The following is a 19,347-nucleotide window of genomic DNA, read 5'->3' as shown; positions in this document are numbered from 1 at the left end:
TGTCTGCATCACTCAAACATAAATAACAGTCCAGTTCATTAACAGGCTTCAAAGTAGAAAATGACACAGGGACAAAGTTTGTTCTCGTCCTCGTGGGCTCTGTCCCTGTCCCTGCTCTGTCCCCATCCCCGCGGTTACTGCGGGTCCCCGTCCATGTGTCATTCTCTACACTGTAGCCCATATATTGCATGCTTAATGTCCTTTATCTGTGTAGCTATTATTTGTCTTTAAATACTGTCTGTACGCCAGTGCTGTGGCTTGGTGGCAGCACCACCAAGGTTACTGAGGTTTGATCAGTTCAGACACACTACAGGGTGGGGAAGACGGGGTCACGAATGGGTTTAGCCTTGAGGGAGGGTTTTATTGTCACTGGAAAACTGAATAACACTATGTTTTCTCCGAGGACAAGCAGGCTGCTTGTTCTCACGACTGGGTGACGTCCGCGGCAGCCCCCACCAACCGGAAAGAAGCTTTGCGGGACGGTCGGCACGCAGGGCACGCCCACCGCGCATGCGCGGCCGTCTTCCCGCCCGTGCGCGACCGCTCCCGCCAGTTCCTTTTTTTCCGCGCCTGGAGAGAGTCGTGTTTTGCGCTCTCTCTGTTCAGCCGCCGGATCGTTGGATCGCGTATACGCTGATCGTGTTTTTTTTTTTTCTTCTAACTTTGTTTATCGGTTTTAGTTACCGCCCGGTTTCCTTTTAAAAAAAAAAAAAAGAAACCCTGCGCGTGTGGGACACGCGCTCCCTTTTTTCCCTCGCTTCCAGCGGGGACGCCACATTGCGGCCTAGTGGCCGCTCGGTCGTTTGTTTTTCGTGGTGTGATTTTAGCCACCATTGACGACTTTGACTTCGCCGACGCGATTTTTCCGTCGATGTCCTCGAAGGTCCCGAGTGGATTTAAAAAGTGTGGTCGCTGCGGCCGGCCGATCTCGCAGACCGACACCCACACTTGGTGCCTCCAGTGCTTCGGGCCGGAGCACAATCTCAAGTCGTGTTCTTTGTGTCTCGGTCTCCGGAAACGGACCCAGGTTGCGAGGCAAGTTCTGCGGGACCGTCTTTTTGGAACTTGCGCCGGCCCCTCGACGTCGACCTCGAAGGCATCGGTATCGACGCCCGGCCCTTCGGTACCGGTATCGATGCCCGAGACATCGGCGCCGATGGCAGCGACCCCAGGAGAACAGGTCCAGTCGGCCCGCCGGTCTTCCGGTGAGAGTGGGGGTGAGAGGCCGCGTGGGCAGTCGGCCCCGGTCACGCCCTCAGCTCGTGGGCCGCGGGACCGAACCCTGTCTGACCCGGTACCTCGAGACCGAGGGGGATCGACCTCCTCCTCCTCCATGCCCTCCGGCGCCGGTGACGTGCATCGGAAGAAAGACAAGAAGCGTCGTCACCGGTCGCCTTCGGTGCATCCCGATGTCGGAGAGGAGACGACGCCGAAGCGTCATCGTCGTGAGGAGAGGTCTCCGTCGGTTGTGGAGGTACCGACGCGTCGGGGTTCCGGCACCTCGGTGCCGTCTCCTGGCCCCCAGCAGCTTCCGGCACCGACACCCTTACCGGCCCCACCGCCTTTCCCGGCAGCGGGCCTGGACGAGTGCCTCAGAGCCATCCTTCCAGGGATCCTGGAAGGGCTGATGCGCCAGGCTGTGCCGGCGCCGGGGGTGCTTGCGCCCTCGGCGCCGATGACTGTGGCGCCGGCGAGCTCTAGCCCGGCACCGGGGCTGTCGACACCGCCGCCGCTTGCGGTGCCGGTCTCGACCGCCACGCAGGTGGAGTCCCCATCGATGGAGGGAGCTCCGTCCCCGCCGGCGCGGGAGTCCACCGCTCGACGGCACCGAGACCTCGGTGCCTCGACGTCGAGCCGGGCCCGGTACAGGACTCAGCTACATGAGCTAATGTCCGATACCGAGGATGAGGACTCGTGGGGGGAAGAGGAGGACCCTAGATATTTCTCCTCAGAGGAGTCTACGGGCCTTCCCTCGGACCCCACGCCTTCACCGGAGAGGAAGCTCTCACCTCCTGAGAGTCTCTCCTTTGCCTCCTTTGTGCGGGATATGTCTATCAGCATTCCCTTCCCCGTGGTCTCTGTGGAAGAGCCGAGGGCCGAGATGCTCGAGGTCCTCGACTATCCATCACCACCTAGAGAGTCCTCCACGGTGCCGCTGCACAATGTCCTGAAGGAGACGCTGCTCCGGAACTGGGTGCGACCATTAACTAACCCCACCATTCCCAAGAAAGCAGAGTCCCAGTACAGGATCCACTCTGACCCAGAGCTCATGCGGCCCCAATTGCCCCATGACTCAGCGGTCGTGGATTCTGCTCTCAAGAGGGCACGGAGTTCGAGGGATACCGCCTCGGCGCCCCCGGGGCGGGAGTCTCGCACTCTGGACTCGTTTGGGAGGAAGGCCTACCAATCCTCCATGCTCGTGACCCGCATCCAGTCATACCTGCTCTATATGAGCATTCACATGCGGACCTATGTGCAACAACTGGCGGACCTGGTCGAGAAGCTCCCGCCGGAGCAGTCCAGGCCTTATCAGGAGGTGGTCAGGCAGCTGAAGGCGTGCAGAAAGTTCCTGTCCAGGGGTATTTTTGACACCTGTGACGTGGCATCTCGTGCTGCGGCCCAAGGTATAGTGATGCGCAGGCTCTCATGGCTGCGTGCCTCTGACCTGGACAACCGCACCCAGCAGAGACTGGCTGACGTCCCTTGCCGGGGGGATAACATTTTCGGTGAGAAGGTCGAGCAGATGGTGGACCAACTGCATCAGCGGGAAACTGCTCTCGACAAGCTCTCCCACCGGGCGCCTTCAGCATCCACCTCCACAGGTGGACGTTTTTCCAGGGCCCGGCAGGCTGCACCCTATTCTTTTGCGAAGCGTAGGTACAACCAGCCGGCCCGAAGGCCTCGTCAGGCACAGGGACAGCCCCAGCGCGCTCGTTCTCGTCAACAGCGTGCGCCTAAGCAGCCCCCTGCGCCTCCACAGCAAAAGCCGGGGACGGGCTTTTGACTGGATCCACGGGAACATAGCCGCCCTACAAGTGTCCGTACCGGACGATCTGCCGGTCGGAGGGAGGTTAAAATTCTTTCACCAAAGGTGGCCTCTCATAACCTCCGACCAGTGGGTTCTCCAAATAGTGCGGTGCGGATACGCCCTGAATTTGGCCTCCCTGCCTCCAAATTGTCCCCCGGGAGCTCAGTCTTTCAGCTCCCATCACAAGCAGGTACTTGCAGAGGAACTCTCCGCCCTTCTCAGCGCCAATGCGGTCGAGCCCGTACCACCCGGGCAGGAAGGGCAGGGATTCTATTCCAGGTACTTCCTTGTGGAAAAGAAAACAGGGGGGATGCGTCCCATCCTAGACCTGAGAGGCCTGAACAAATTCCTGGTCAAAGAAAAGTTCAGGATGCTTTCCTTGGGCACCCTTCTGCCAATGATTCAGAAAAACGATTGGCTATGTTCCCTGGATTTAAAGGACGCATATACTCACATACCGATACTGCCAGCTCACAGACAGTATCTCAGATTCCGCCTGGGCGCACGGCACTTTCAGTATTGTGTGCTGCCCTTTGGGCTCGCCTCTGCCCCACGAGTGTTTACCAAGTGCCTCGTGGTGGTAGCGGCCTACCTACGCAAGCTGGGAGTGCACGTGTTCCCATATCTCGACGATTGGCTGGTCAAGAACACCTCGGAGGCAGGAGCCCTCCGGTCCATGCAGTGCACTATTCAACTTCTGGAGCTGCTGGGGTTTGTGATAAATTACCCAAAGTCCCATCTCCAGCCATCCCAGTCTCTGGAATTCATAGGAGCGCTGCTGAATACCCAGACGGCTCAGGCCTACCTTCCCGAAGCGCGGGCCACCAATCTCCTGGCCCTGGCTTCGCAGACCAGAGCGTCTCAGCAGGTCACAGCTCGGCAGATGTTGAGACTTCTGGGTCATATGGCCTCCACAGTTCATGTGACTCCCATGGCTCGTCTTCACATGAGATCTGCTCAATGGACCCTAGCTTCCCAGTGGTTCCAAGCCACCGGGAATCTAGAAGATGTCATCCGCCTCTCCACCAGTTGCCGCACTTCACTGCTCTGGTGGACCATCCGGACCAATTTGACCCTGGGACGTCCATTCCAAATTCCGCAGCCCTCGAAAGTGCTGACGACGGATGCATCTCGCCTGGGGTGGGGAGCTCACGTCGATGGGCTTCACACCCAGGGTCTGTGGTCCCTCCAGGAAAAGGATCTACAGATCAACCTCCTGGAGCTCCGAGCGATCTGGAACGCACTGAAGGCTTTCAGAGATCGGCTGTCCTACCAAATTATCCAAATTCGGACAGACAGGTTGCAATGTATTACGTCAACAAGCAGGGGGGCACCGGATCTCGCCCCCTGTGTCAGGAAGCCGTCGGGATGTGGCATTGGGCGTGCCGGTTCGGCATGATCCTCCAAGCCACATACCTGGCAGGCGTAAACAACAGTCTGGCCGACAGACTGAGCAGAGTCATGCAACCGCACGAGTGGTCGCTCCATTCCAGAGTGGTACGCAAGATCTTCCGAGAGTGGGGCACCCCCTCGGTGGATCTTTTCGCCTCTCAGACCAACCACAAGCTGCCTCTGTTCTGTTCCAGACTTCAGACACACGGCAGGCTAGCGTCAGATGCCTTTCTCCTTCATTGGGGGACCGGCCTCCTGTATGCTTATCCTCCCATACCTTTGGTGGGGAAGACCTTACTGAAGCTCAAGCAAGACCGCGGCACCATGATTCTGATAGCGCCCTTTTGGCCCCGTCAGATCTGGTTCCCTCTTCTTCTGGAGTTGTCCTCAGAAGAACCGTGGAGATTGGAGTGTTTTCCGACTCTCATTTCGCAGAACGACGGAGCGTTGCTGCACCCCAACCTTCAATCCCTGGCTCTCACGGCCTGGATGTTGAGGGCGTAGACTTCGCTGCGTTGGGTCTGTCTGAGGGTGTCTCCCGGGTCTTGCTTGCCTCTAGGAAGGATTCCACTAAAAAGAGTTACTTTTTCAAGTGGAGGAGGTTTGTCGTTTGGTGTGAGAGCAAGGCCCTAGAACCTCGTTCTTGCCCTGCACAGAACCTGCTTGAATACCTTCTGCACTTATCAGAGTCTGGCCTCAAGACCAACTCAGTAAGGAATCACCTTAGTGCGATTAGTGCTTACCATTATCGTGTGGAAGGTAAAGCCATCTCTGGAGAGCCTTTAGTCGTTCGATTCATGAGAGGCTTGCTTTTGTCAAAGCCCCCTATCAAGCCTCCTACTGTGTCATGGGATCTCAACGTCGTCCTCACCCAGCTGATGAAACCTCCTTTTGAGCCACTGAATACCTGCCATCTGAAGTACTTGACCTGGAAGGTCATTTTCTTGGTGGCAGTTACTTCAGCTCGTAGGGTCAGTGAGCTTCAAGCCCTAGTAGCTCATGCTCCATATACCAAATTTCATCACAACAGAGTAGTGCTCCGCACCCACCCAAAGTTCCTGCCGAAGGTGGTGTCGGAGTTCCATCTTAACCAGTCAATTGTCTTGCCAACTTTCTTCCCCAGGCCGCATACCCGCCCTGCTGAACGTCAGTTGCACACATTGGACTGCAAGAGAGCATTGGCCTTCTACTTGGAGCGGACACAGCCCAACAGACAGTCCGCCCAATTGTTTATTTCTTTCGACCCTAACAGGCTAGGGGTCGCTGTCGGGAAACGCACCATCTCTAATTGGCTAGCAGATTGCATTTCCTTCACTTACGCCCAGGCTGGGCTGACTCTTGAGGGTCATGTCACGGCTCATAGTGTTAGAGCCATGGCAGCGTCAGTGGCCCACTTGAAGTCAGCCACTATTGAAGAGATTTGCAAGGCTGCGACGTGGTCATCTGTCCACACATTCACATCACATTACTGCCTCCAGCAGGATACCCGACGCGACAGTCGGTTCGGGCAGTCGGTGCTGCAGAATCTGTTTGGGGTGTAAATCCAACTCCACCCTCCAGGACCCGAATTTATTCTGGTCAGGCTGCACTCTCAGTTAGTTGTTCTTCGTAGGTCAATTTCTGTTGTTTCCTCGCCGTTGCGAGGTTCCATTGACCTGGGTTCTTGTTTTGAGTGAGCCTGAGAGCTAGGGATACCCCAGTCGTGAGAACAAGCAGCCTGCTTGTCCTCGGAGAAAGGGTATGATACATACCTGTAGCAGGTGTTCTCCGAGGACAGCAGGCTGATTGTTCTCACCTACCCTCCCTCCTCCCCTTTGGAGTTGTGTGTTTCATCTTTTGCTAGTCATTCAACTGGCGGGAGCGGTCGCGCACGGGCGGGAAGACGGCCGCGCATGCGCGGTGGGCGTGCCCTGCGTGCCGACCGTCCCGCGAAGCTTCTTTCCGGTTGGTGGGGGCTGCCGCGGACGTCACCCAGTCGTGAGAACAATCAGCCTGCTGTCCTCGGAGAACACCTGCTACAGGTATGTATCATACCCTATTTTGTAGCAGACCTAATGGCAGAATAAATGTATTTATTTTTACAACAGCCTATGTAGTGGTAGTATAGATTTTTGTTGTTGTTGCCTGTGCCTGGTAGTTTCCTCTAGTTCTTTTGGAATTACAGCTTAATTGGGACCTTTCCCAGAAAGAGTTATAGTTCAGTGAGCTTTCAATTAGTTATTGGGTATTCCCTCATCCTCAAGCCTTTGCTAGGGGGCCACAGACCATAGCACCTTGAATTTTGTGTGTGCATCTATGAGATGACTGGGTTTTCCCCAGTGGTGTGCTGGTAAATTTTTAACAGGCTCTCTCCCCGGTCCACCTCGGCCCCCCCCCCCCCCCCCCCCCCCGTCCACCACTGCGCCCCCCTGTCCACCTCTGCGCCCCCCCCCCCCCCCCCCAAAAAAAAAATTGCAGAGCTGGCTATAGCCGGGGGGGGGGGGGGGGGCAATGCATTATTCTCGCCAGGAAAAAACTATTAAATGATCCCAGGTTCCAATCTAATTCATGTTTAATGTGGGATAAAATGCCATAAATAAGTAAATAAATATAAACTTTTAATGTTGAGCACCTGTTTGTCAAAGTGAACATATTCCAAACACTGTCTATAATGAAAATAAAATGAGTTTTTTTCTACCTTTGTTGTCTGGTGACTGTTTTTCTGATCATGCTGGCCCAGTATCCGATTCTGCTGCTATCTGTCCTCTTAACTCCTCAGCTTCTGCCTATTTTCTCCATCCATGTGCAGTTATTCTCTTCTCTTCCTTTTCCCTCTTCTCATCTCCTTCCTCACTCTTCCCTCCCCTCCATCCATGTCCAGCATTTCTTCTCTCTCCCTTCCCTCTCCTCCACCCATGTCCAGCAACCCTCCTCTCCCCTGCCTTCCATCCACCCACCCATGTCCAGCAGCCCTGCTCTCCCCTGCCCTCCATCCACCCACCCATGTCCAGCAACCCTCCTCTCCCCTGCCCTCCATCCACCCACCCATGTCCAGCAGCCCTGCTCTCCCCCTGCCATCCCCTCCATGATCCACTCATGTCCAGCAACCCTCGTCTCCCCCCTGCCCTCCTCTCCTCCATCTGCCTTCTTCCAGCCCCGCTCCCCCGGTCGTCCATTATCCGTATGCCCTCTGCAGCTCTGCGAGTCCCTGATAGCCGTTTCCTTCTTACGCCGCACCCCTACCTTAAAAAATTTTATTTTCCCTCGGGGCGCGCCGGCGTTGAAGGCTTGAAGCGAAGGCAGCAGGCTCAGCTCGGTTCCAGGCCTTCCCTTCGCATCATGGCTCTGCCCTCGCGCAAACAGGAAATACGTCAGGCGAGGGCGGAGCCATGATGCGAAGGGAAGGCCTGGAAGCGAGCTGAGCCTGCTGCCTTCGCTTCAAGCCTTCAACGCCGGCGCGCCTATAGGGAAAATAAAATTTTTAAAGGTAGGGGTGCGGCGTAAGAAGGAAACGGCTATCGGGGACTTGCAGAGCTGCAGATGGATGATGGACGACCGGGGGAGCAGAGGTGAGCCGGCTCGCAGGGGCCAACAACCGGCTCGCAAGATGCCAATACATTTAACAACCGGCTCTTGCGAGCCGGTGCGAGCCAGCTCCAGCACACCACTGGTTTTCCCTACCTGGTGTCCAGAAACACCTTCTTTGCAGCACTTCTAGCCACCCCTAGTGGGCAGAAAACTGGGCCAAGGAAGCAAAACCAGGCTACCTATATAGTATTCTCTGTATATCTTCACTGCAGTACACATTGCATTCTGTGCAGCTCAATGTTTGTACATTGTCACAGGATTTGCCGCCTTGCACTCTGCTCTGAGCACAATCAGGTGGTCCTTAAAGTTGTAGCTAATTTACTCCAGGTCCCCATGCTTTTATCTTGGCAAGGAAATCCAAATTCCTTATCCCTCCAGACATGTCCAGATGCTTGGGTATGTGCTGTTCTGTCAGCAGGTGGAGACTGAGGTAATGAATTATGACATCACTGTATATAGTATTCTATCCAGCTTATTTTCGAAAGAGAAGACCGGCCATCTTCCAACAAAAATCGGGAGATGGCCGGCCATCTCTCAAGGCCGGCGAAATAGGCATAATCGAAAGCCGATTTTGGCCGACCTCAACTGCAGTCTGTCGCGGAGACGGCCAAACTTCAAGGGGGCGTGTTGGAAGGGTAGCAAAGGCGGGACAGGGGCGTTCGGGGGCGTGCTTAAGAGATGGGCGCCCTCAGCCTATAATGGAAAAAAAAAGGGCGTCTCTGGCGAGAATTTGGTCCACTTTATTTGGTCCCTTTTTTTTCAGGTCCAAGTCCCAAAAAAGTGCCTGAACTGACCAGATGATCACCGGAGGGAATCGGGGATCACCTCCCCTGACTCCCCCAGTTGTCACTAACCCCCTCCCACCCTCAAAAAAACAACTTTTAAAACTTTTTTTGCCAGCCTCTATGCCAGCTTCAAATGTCATACTCTGGTCCATTGCAGCAGTATACAGGTCCCTGGAGCAGTTTTAGTGGGTGCAGTGGACTTCAGGCAGGCGGACCCAGGCCCATCCCCCCCATTACCTGTTACACTTGTGTTGGAAAATGGGAGCCCTTCAAAACCCACCCGAAACCCACTGTACCCACATGTAGGTGCCCCCTTCACCCCTTAGGCTATGGTAGTGGTGTATAGTTGTGGGTAGTGGGTTTTGGGGGGCTCAGCACCTACGGTAAGGGAGCTATGCACCTGGGAGCTTTTTTTTTTTAATTTTTAGAAGTGCCCTCTAGGGTGCGTTGGTGTCCTGGCATGTCAGGGGGACCAGTGCACTACAAATGCTAGCCCCTCCCATGACCAAATGCCTTGGATTTGGCCGGGTTTGAGATGGCCGGCCTCGGTTCCATTATCGGCGAAAACCGAGGCCGCCCATCTCAAACCTGGCCGTCTCTGACATTTGGCCGGCCCCAACCGTATTATCGAAATGAAAGATGGACGCCCATCTCTTTCGAAAATACGGTTGGCCCCGCCCCTTCGCGGTGCCGCCCTCAGAGATGGGCGCCCTTAGAGATGGGCGTCCCTGGTCGAAAATGCCCCTCCACGTTTCCTAGAAATATCTGGTATGTTCTTTGAGAGCAAACATGCATAATATTCTCACATAGTAACATAGTGTTCTCCGAGGACAAGCAGGCGGAATAGTATCACTGATGGGTTGTCATCTGCGACGACCCAGGAGTCCGGAATGTACAAAAAACCTAGAACTTTTGAAAACGCAACGTCACGCGGGTGAAGGCGCACTGCGCATGCGCGAGCAGGTTCCCGCCCGCGACGCGAGTGTGTCTCTCTTTGTTTTTTTCTATCCGCAACTGGGAAAAGTTGTTTGTCTAATGCTTTCCCATTTTTGGCTCAGGAGAACCTGCTTTTGGCATTCATTGCCCAATTTACCTCTTTTTTTTTTTTTTTTTCTTTTGATTTAATTGTAGTTTAGTAAAAAAAAAAAAAGCAACACCTTTTTTTCCTTTATTTTATTAGTTTTTCTTATTCCCCTTTAAAGTTTCCTTAATTTTTCGACGCGGCCGCCTTTAGGCTGCTCGGTCAGACCGTTTTTCCTTTTTGTGCCCCTTTTTCCTTGGCACCATCAAGCCTTTTGATTTCACGACCGCTGTTTTTCCCTCCATGTCATTGAGGACACCCAGCGGCTTCAAGGGTTGTACTCTGTGCAACCAGACCATCTCCAGTACCGACCCCCACGTGTGGTGTCTCCAGTGCCTTGGGCCCGATCATCTCCCAGCTGCCTGTAAGCTGTGTAAGTTGTTGAAAAAACGGACCCAAGTGGCTCGAGAGGCTCAGTGTGAGAAACTTTTTTCGGATCGGTCCGGTCCTTCGAAGTCGGCATCGACATTGGTACCGAGGACGTCGAGGGAGGCATCGACATCGGGAGTCCAGGTAATGGCTGACGAAAGACCGCATGGAGGTAGAGAGTGGGTCTCTACCTAACTCGAGGCCTTCTGCTATATAGGCCCCCCGGGACCGACCTGAGTCAGATCCAGCCCCGAGGAGGCATGAGGGTTCCACGTCCTCCTCTTCGGTACCGAGGAGTCTCGATGACGGGCGTCGAGCAAAGGCTAAGAAGCACCGTCATCGTTCTCCTTCTACACACGGTACCGAGAGCTCCGGGGAGCCGAGGAAGTTGGCACCCGAGAACCGTCGGCGCCGAGAGGATTGCTCACTCTCCATTCAAGAGGTGCCGATGCGTCTGTCATCTGGCAGCCTGGTACCGGCTCCCGAGCCCCTTCAGACTCTGCAACCAACTCCTGCACCCCCCCCCCCCCCCCCCAGCCTTTACCGATGGCAGCTCTCGACGAGCATATTCGAGCCCTTCTTCCGGAGCTTCTGGAAGGCTTGCTTCGCCAGTCAGCCTCGGTGTCGGGGGTGCTTGTGCCTTCTGTATCAACTGCTGAGGTGGCATCTGGGCCATCGCCTGTGAGGAGGTCCCCGTCCTCGGTACCGCTTGCGGTGCTGGCGTCAGCTGCCACCCGGGTTGATTCCCCCTCGACGTCGGTGGAGGAAGCTTCGCCGGAGTCCAGGCAGGGGTTGACTTCTTGACACCCCCCACAAGGTCGTCGATCCTCGACGTCGAGACAGGCTCGGGTTCGGGCTGCTCTTAGGGAGCTCTTGTCCGATACCGATGAGGAAGACACCAGATACTTTTTGGAGGAAGAGTCGTGTGGGGTTCCCTCTGATCCTACTCCGCCAATTGAGAGTAGAATGTCTCCACCTGAGAGTCTCTCTTTCTCATCTTTTGTTAGGGAAATATATAAGGACATTCCATTCCCTATGGAGGTTGTGGATGAGCCCAGGCTGAGATGCTCAAGGTCTTGGATTATCCTTCTCCGCCTGCTGAGGTTGCTACGGCCCCCTTGCATAATACACTGAGAGAAGTGCTTATGTGGAATTGGTCGTGCCCTCTTTCTAATCCAGTTGTCCCCAAAAAATCCCAGTACAGAGTCCGTGAAGGCCCAACTTCCTCACGATTCCATGGTGGTGGACTCTGCTCTCAGAAGAGCCAAGAGTACTAGAGACTATGCCTCGGCACCCCCAGGCAGAGAGTCTAGGACCTTGGACTCTTTTGGGAGGAGAACGTATCAGGCCGCTATGCTCGCCGCCAAAATTCAAACATACCAGCTCTACACGAGCATCCACTTGCGGAACTCGGTGAGGCAACTGTCTAGTTTAGTTGAAGCACTTCCTCCGGAGCTTGCTGAACCTTTTCATCAGGTGGTCAGGCAGCAGAAGGCGTGTCGCAAATTCCTGGCCAGGGGGTCTTACGACACTTTTGATGTGGCATCCCGAGTAGCTGCTCAAGGTACAGTGATGTGCAGACTCTCATGGCTGCGTGCCTCTGACCTGGACAACCGCACCCAGCAGAGACTGGCTGACGTCCCTTGCCGGGGGGATAATATTTTTGGTGAGAAGGTCGAGCAGCTGGTGGACCAACTGCATCAGCGGGAAACCGCCCTCGACAAGCTCTCCCACCGGGCGCCTTCAGCATCCACCTCAGCAGGTGGACGTTTTTCCCGGGCCCGGCAGGCTGCACCCTATGCTTTTACCAAGCGTAGGTACACCCAGCCGGCCCGAAGGCCTCGTCAGGCACAGGGACAGCCCCAGCGCGCTTGTTCTCGTCAACAGCGTGCGCCTAAGCAGCCCCCTGCGCCTCCACAGCAAAAGCCGGGGACGGGCTTTTGACTGGATCCATGGGAACATAGCCGCCCTCAAAGTGTCCATACCGGACGATCTGCCGGTCGGAGGGAGGTTGAAATTTTTTCACCAAAGGTGGCCTCTCATAACCTCCGACCAGTGGGTTCTCCAAATAGTGCGGTGCGGATATGCCCTGAATTTGGCCTCCCTGCCACCAAATTGTCCTCCGGGAGCTCAATCCTTCAGCTCCCATCACAAGCAGGTACTTGCAGAGGAACTCTCCGCCCTTCTCAGCGCCAATGCGGTCGAGCCCGTACCACCCGGGCAGGAAGGGCAGGGATTCTATTCCAGGTACTTCCTTGTGGAGAAGAAAACAGGGGGGATGCGTCCCATCCTAGACCTGAGAGGCCTGAACAAATTCCTGGTCAAAGAAAAGTTCAGGATGCTTTCCTTGGGCACCCTTCTGCCAATGATTCAGAAAAACGATTGGCTATGTTCCCTGGATTTAAAGGACGCATACACTCACATCCCGATACTGTTAGCTCACAGACAGTATCTCAGATTCCGCCTGGGCGCACGGCACTTTCAGTATTGTGTGCTGCCCTTTGGGCTCGCCTCTGCCCCACGGGTGTTTACAAAGTGCCTCGTGGTGGTAGCGGCGTATCTACGCAAGCTGGGAGTGCACGTGTTCCCATATCTCGACGATTGGCTGGTCAAGAACACCTCGGAGGCAGGAGCCTTCCGGTCCATGCAGTGCACTATTCAACTCCTGGAACTGCTGGGGTTTGTGATAAATTACCCAAAGTCCCATCTCCAGCCAACCCAGTCTCTGGAATTCATAGGAGCTCTGCTGAATACCCAGACGGCTCAGGCCTTCCTTCCCGAAGCGAGGGCCAACAACCTCCTGTCCCTGGCTTCGCAGACCAGAGCGTCTCAGCAGGTCACAGCTCGGCAGATGTTGAGACTTCTGGGTCATATGGCCTCCACAGTCCATGTGACTCCCATGGCTCGTCTTCACATGAGATCTGCTCAATGGACCCTAGCTTCCCAGTGGTTTCAAGCCACCGGGAATCTAGAAGATGTCATTCGCCTCTCCACCAGTTGCCGCACTTCACTGCTCTGGTGGACCATTCGGACCAATTTGACCCTGGGACGTCCATTCCAAATTCCACAGCCCACGAAAGTGCTGACGACGGATGCATCTCGCCTGGGGTGGGGAGCTCATGTCGATGGGCTTCACACCCAGGGTCTGTGGTCCCTCCAGGAAAAGGATCTGCAGATCAACCTCCAGGAGCTCCGAGCGATCTGGAACGCACTGAAGGCTTTCAGAGATCGGCTGTCCTGCCAAATTATCCAAATTCGGACAAACAATCAGGTTGCAATGTATTACACCAACAAGCAGGGGGGAACCGGATCTCGCCCCCTGTGTCAGGAAGCCGTCAGGATGTGGCGTTGGGCTTGCCAGTTCGGCATGCTTCTCCAAGCCACATACCTGGCAGGTGTAAACAACAGTCTGGCCGACAGATTGAGCAGAGTAATGCAACCGCACGAGTGGTCGCTTCATTCCAGAGTGGTACGCAAGATCTTCCGAGAGTGGGGCACCCCCTCGGTGGACCTTTTTGCCTCTCAGACCAACCACAAGCTGCCTCTGTTCTGTTCCAGACTTCAGGCACACGGCAGACTAGCGTTGGATGCCTTTCTCCTTCATTGGGGGACCGGCCTCCTGTATGCTTATCCTCCCATACCTTTGGTGGGGAAGACCTTACTAATGCTCAAGCAAGACCGCGGCACCATGATTCTGATAGCGCCCTTTTGGCCCCGTCAGATCTGGTTCCCTCTTCTTCTGGAGTTGTCCTCAGAAGAACCGTGGAGATTGGAGTGTTTTCCGACTCTCATTTCGCAGAACGACGGAGCGTTGCTGCACCCCAACCTTCAGTCTCTGGCTCTCACGGCCTGGATGTTGAGGGCGTAGACTTCACTGCGTTGGGCCTGTCTGAGGGTGTCTCCCGGGTCTTGCTTGCCTCTAGGAAGGATTCCACTAAAAAGAGTTACTTTTTCAAGTGGAGGAGGTTTGTCGTTTGGTGTGAGAGCAAGGCCCTAGAACCTCGTTCTTGCCCTGCACAGAACCTGCTTGAATACCTTTTGCACTTATCAGAGTCTGGCCTCAAGACCATCTCAGTAAGGAATCACCTTAGTGCGATTAGTGTTTACCATTATCGTGTGGAAGGTAAAGCCATCTCTAGAGAGCCTTTAGTCGTTCGATTCATGAGAGGCTTGCTTTTGTCAAAGCCCCCTATCAAGCCTCCTACTGTGTCATGGGATCTCAACGTCGTCCTCACCCAGCTGATGAAACCTCCTTTTGAGCCACTGAATACCTGTCATCTGAAGTACTTGACCTGGAAGGTCATTTTCTTGGTGGCAGTTACTTCAGCTCGTAGGGTCAGTGAGCTTCAAGCCCTGGTAGCTCATGCTCCATATACCAAATTTCATCACAACAGAGTAGTGCTCCGCACCCACCCAAAGTTCCTGCCGAAGGTGGTGTCGGAGTTCCATCTTAACCAGTCAATTGTCTTGCCAACATTCTTTCCCAGACTGCATACCCGCCCTGCTGAACGTCAGTTGCACACATTGGACTGCAAGAGAGCATTGGCCTTCTATTTGGAGCGGACACAGACCCACAGACAGTCCGCCCAATTGTTTGTTTCTTTCGACCCTAACAGGCTAGGGGTCGCTGTTGGGAAACACACCATCTCCAATTGGCTAGCAGATTGCATTTCCTTCACTTACGCCCAGGCTGGGCTGGCTCTTGAGGGTCATGTCACGGCTCATAGTGTTAGAGCCATGGCAGCGTCAGTGGCCCACTTGAAGTCAGCCACTATTGAAGAGATTTGCAAGGCTGCAACGTGGTCATCTGTCCACACATTCACATCACATTACTGCCTCCAGCAGGATACCCGACGCGACAGTCGGTTCGGGCAGTCGGTGCTGCAGAATCTGTTTGGGGTGTAAATCCAACTCCACCCTCCAGGACCCGAATTTATTCTGGTCAGGCTGCACTCTCAGTTGTTCTTCGTAGGTCAATTTTCTGTTGTATCCTCGCCGTTGCGAGGTTCAATTGACCTGGGTTCTTGTTTTGAGTGAGCCTGAGAGCTAGGGATACCCCAGTCGTGAGAACAAGCAACCTGCTTGTCCTCGGAGAAAGTGAATGATAAATACCTGTAGCAGGTGTTCTCCGAGGACAGCAGGCTGATTGTTCTCACCTACCCTCCCTCCTCCCCTTTGTAGTTGCGTTTCATCATTTTTGCTTGTCATTCAACTGGCGGGAACGGTCACGTACGAGCGGGAAGACGGCCGCGCATGCGCGGTGGGCGTGCCCTGCGTGCGGACCGCCCGCGAAGCTTCTTCCGGTTGGTGGGGGCTGCCGCGGACGTCACCCAGTCGTGAGAACAATCAGCCTGCTGTCCTCGGAGAACACCTGCTACAGGTATGTATCATTCACTTTCAGTGCTTGGGTCCAGAGCACAGAGACATAGTATAGCCTCTGCCTGCGCATGCAACCAAGGACCCTTAAAGCCTGCAGAGTCCAGTAGGAAAAGCTTTTTGGTTCTGCACATACATTGACGTTCGCATCAAGCATGGCAGGAGATTCGGTACTTGACACGGAACCTGCGTTGGTGTCAACATCAACAGGAGGTGCAACACAGCATGAAGAGGGTCCAACGTTGGACTCGGTTCTGTGTATGCAAAAGAGCTCTACGTCCTGTCGGTGCTGCGTGCATTGAAGGACCTGCAGTGTTAAAAAACTAAAAAAATATCGCCATTGTTCTGCTTCCAGGGACTCTGCCCACATCTCCCCTGCAATGATGACCGCTCTCCTCTCCAACTTATTTCTTATTGAGAGCCTTTGAGATCTTTCAGATCTCCTAAGCTTGCACAGGCTATACCTCAGACTATGTCCACACTGCTTTCTCAGCCAGTACCATCACCTACTCTACAAGAGGAAATCCAGGCTATGTACAAGGAGGAGCTTTCAGGGCTACTTCATTCACAGTCTATAAAGGCTTACAGGATGCTTGCGCCAGCCTCAGCCCAGCCCCGTTGATACATTGGAGAGACAGTCCGGGAGAGGTTTTTCACACCGGCCTCATGCCAACCATCGTGGGCAGCACAAACCCAACTGACAACATCGATAGAGGAATTTTCTCCACCTTAAGAAGCTCATCTGCCTTGACGAACCTCGACGAACAGCGGATGCTCTAGCTGACACACTCTTCCATGTACTTCCCATGAACAGTACTTTGAAATCTCAGACTCAGACCTCTCTCCTGGGAGACAGATCAGGACCCACAGGATCTCTTAGCTGAGGAGTCCTATGGCATTCTATCTGATTCTTCTCCACCACCCGAGAGACATAGGATGTAATTTCTGGAGGTGACCTTTCCTGGTGTTGTCCGTGAGATGATGGCACAAGCCATACCTTTCAGACTAGAGATGGAGAAAGAACCTCGCTCAGAACTCTTTAAAGTTCTAGATTATGACTCTCCTCCTAGAGAAAACATCACTGTACTACTTCATACAATTATGAAAAATACTCTAATCAAAAACTGGGAGACTCCACTAATAGTTCAGGTAGCCCCAAAGAAAACTGATACAATTTGTAGGATACAGAAATGCACTGGGTTTGAGAAAACAGTTAACCTTATTCCCTAGTTGTGGAATCTGCTTTAAAACACACTCACAGTGCAAGATCTCATGGTTCTGCTCCTCCAGGAAAAGAAGCTAGAACATTGGACTCCTTTTGGCAGAACTCTTTTCAGGCTTCAGTGCTAACCAATCGCATATTAGTCTATCAACTTTATTCCACAATTTACTTGAAATCTCTAAAACAGAGTACTCTATCCTTTGCAGAATTCCTTCCCCCTGAGAAAGCTGAAGAACTCCACAAGCTTTACAGGAAACTGCTTGACTGTTGTAAATATCTGGTAAAGCAATCTCTTCACACATTTCCACCTTAAAGTAGCATTGTGAAGTCTCTTTCTGACCTTAAATCTGCTGTCCAGGAACATCTAGTGGATGTTCCTTGTCATGGAGAAAACTTGTTTAGCGGCAGTCGAAGAGGTGGCTGACTTAATCAAAAAGCGTACAGATACTATAAAAACTCTATCCAGGTCAGACTTCTGCTACCTCTTCTACGAGAAGATTTGCAGGAAGATTTCAACGCTTCAATTACTTATGTCTAAGGGTTGTTATACTCCCACTCCTCCTCCACCTCAAAGGACTGTGCCTCAACGCTCACATCCAGGCAGCAGTGTAAAGAACAACCCAGTTTTTGACTCCTTCCTAGACAGCATTGTCATTGTACAGTTGTTTGTGGCAAGTGACCTACTAGTAGGAGGACAGCTCATCCTCTTTCATCAGAGTGGACTCTCATAACCTCGGACCGTTGGGTTCTACATACCATACAGCACCATTACACTGCATTGGGGGGAAAAAAGACTTCCAACATCCACCAAGAGTTTCGTTTCAACTCCCTCCAGATGAAATTAAAGAGATCGAAGCTTATATTCTAGACACTTTCTTATACCTAAAAAGACAGAGGGGAGGGGAGTCCAATTATCGTTTATTTATTTAGAGCGGACAGATGTGAAGCGTTTGTTTACGCTTTCTAACAATAATAGAACCAGGGGACACAAGATGAAATTAGAATGTGGTAGGTTTAAAAACAATCGGAGAAAGTTTTTCTTTACTCTGCGCGTGGTTAGATTCTGGAACTCATTGCCGGAGAAGGTAGTGACGGCAGCTGGCCTTGCTGAGTTTAAAGGGGGTCTGGACAGATTTCTGAAGGAAAAGTCCATTGATCGTTATTAAATTTTGGGTTTTTTGCCAGGTTCTTGGGGCCTGGATTGGCCGCTGTCGGAGACAGAGTGCTGGGCTTGATGGACCTTTGGTCTTTTCCCAGCGTGACAGTGCTTATGTGCTTATGCTTATGTGCTTACTAGACCATCACTTATTACAAAATGTAAATCAGAACAGTTTACAATATAATATAACAGTAAAATCAGTCTTAAAATACTATAAAAACACACTTTGAAATCCATTTCTGATAGAAAAGCACAGCAAAACCAGAGAGCCAATTAGTAATATTCATACAAATTACTCAGATTATAATCACCATCATAAAAACATAATAAAATAAAAAAAAATAATTAAAAGAATTCCATATATATATATTTTTTTATTTTTACCCCCCTTGTTCTCCTCTTCTCTCTATTTCCTTTCCATCTTTTTTCACTTCTCCTATCCCTTTAATAAGTATCTGCTCAAAAGTTTGGAAGGTTTCACAGGTATCACTACTTTTCATGATACAACTCATTGATTGGCTTTGCTCTCTAGGTCTCAAGGAGGCATGCACATATTTACCTATTCTCCCAGTACACACAGTTCCTGTGCTTTCGCTTTGGAACTCTCCACTGCCAATACAAGGTCTTACCATTTGGCATGGCGTTGGTTCCTCAAGTCTTCACAAAATGTCTGATAGTAGTAGGTGCAACCTTTTGCAGGTGGGGCATACACATCTTTCCCTACTAGATGATTGGTTAATCAAGGCAGCCTCCCGGGAGTCTGCACAAACTCCATTCTGTTCGCAATAAGACTCCTAGAGCAACTTGGGTTTGTGATCAGTTATCCCAAATCACATCTTCAACCAGTTCAGACCTTATTCATAGAGGCTCTCTTCTATACTACTCAGGGCCGGACCTTCCTTCCTCAACCGAGAGCAAACATATTGCATCGTTCCACTCAGGTGTTTAAATCCAACCAAGTATCTGCTCGTCAGATGCTCCACCTACTTGGTCACATGGCTTTTGACAGTCCATGTAACCCCATTGACTTGACTCCGCTTCTGAATTCCTCAGTGGACTCTCCCCTCTCAGTGGACCTAAGCCACGGGATTACTCTTGGCTGTTATTCGAGTAACTCCACAACTGTGCCACTCTCTACAGTGGTGGATGGTATCCCATAATCTCACCCAGGGTCTTCCATTTCAGCCCCCACCACATCACAAAATTCTCACCACGGATGCTTCCATGGTAGGTTGGGGTGCTCAAGTTGATGGTCTTCACACACAGTGTTCTTGGTCTCCATGGGAGAAACGACAACATATCTTTTGGATTCTAGCCTCAAGTCTAACTCAGAGTACACTTGAGTGCCATTAGCACTTTTCATTTTAG

The 19,347-nt window shown here is 52.7% G+C and overlaps 1 protein-coding gene across 1 annotated transcript in view; it reads left to right on the top strand.

The window, feature by feature from the left end:
• The window catches only part of CERS5 (ceramide synthase 5), a 393,477-nt gene that overhangs the window by 254,030 nt on the left and 120,100 nt on the right, over positions 1-19,347 (top strand).

The sequence above is a fragment of the Microcaecilia unicolor genome, chromosome 3 (assembly GCF_901765095.1).
Source record: "Microcaecilia unicolor chromosome 3, aMicUni1.1, whole genome shotgun sequence".
NCBI lineage: Eukaryota > Metazoa > Chordata > Amphibia > Gymnophiona > Siphonopidae > Microcaecilia > Microcaecilia unicolor.
This window is presented reverse-complemented; position numbering and strand designations above follow the sequence as displayed.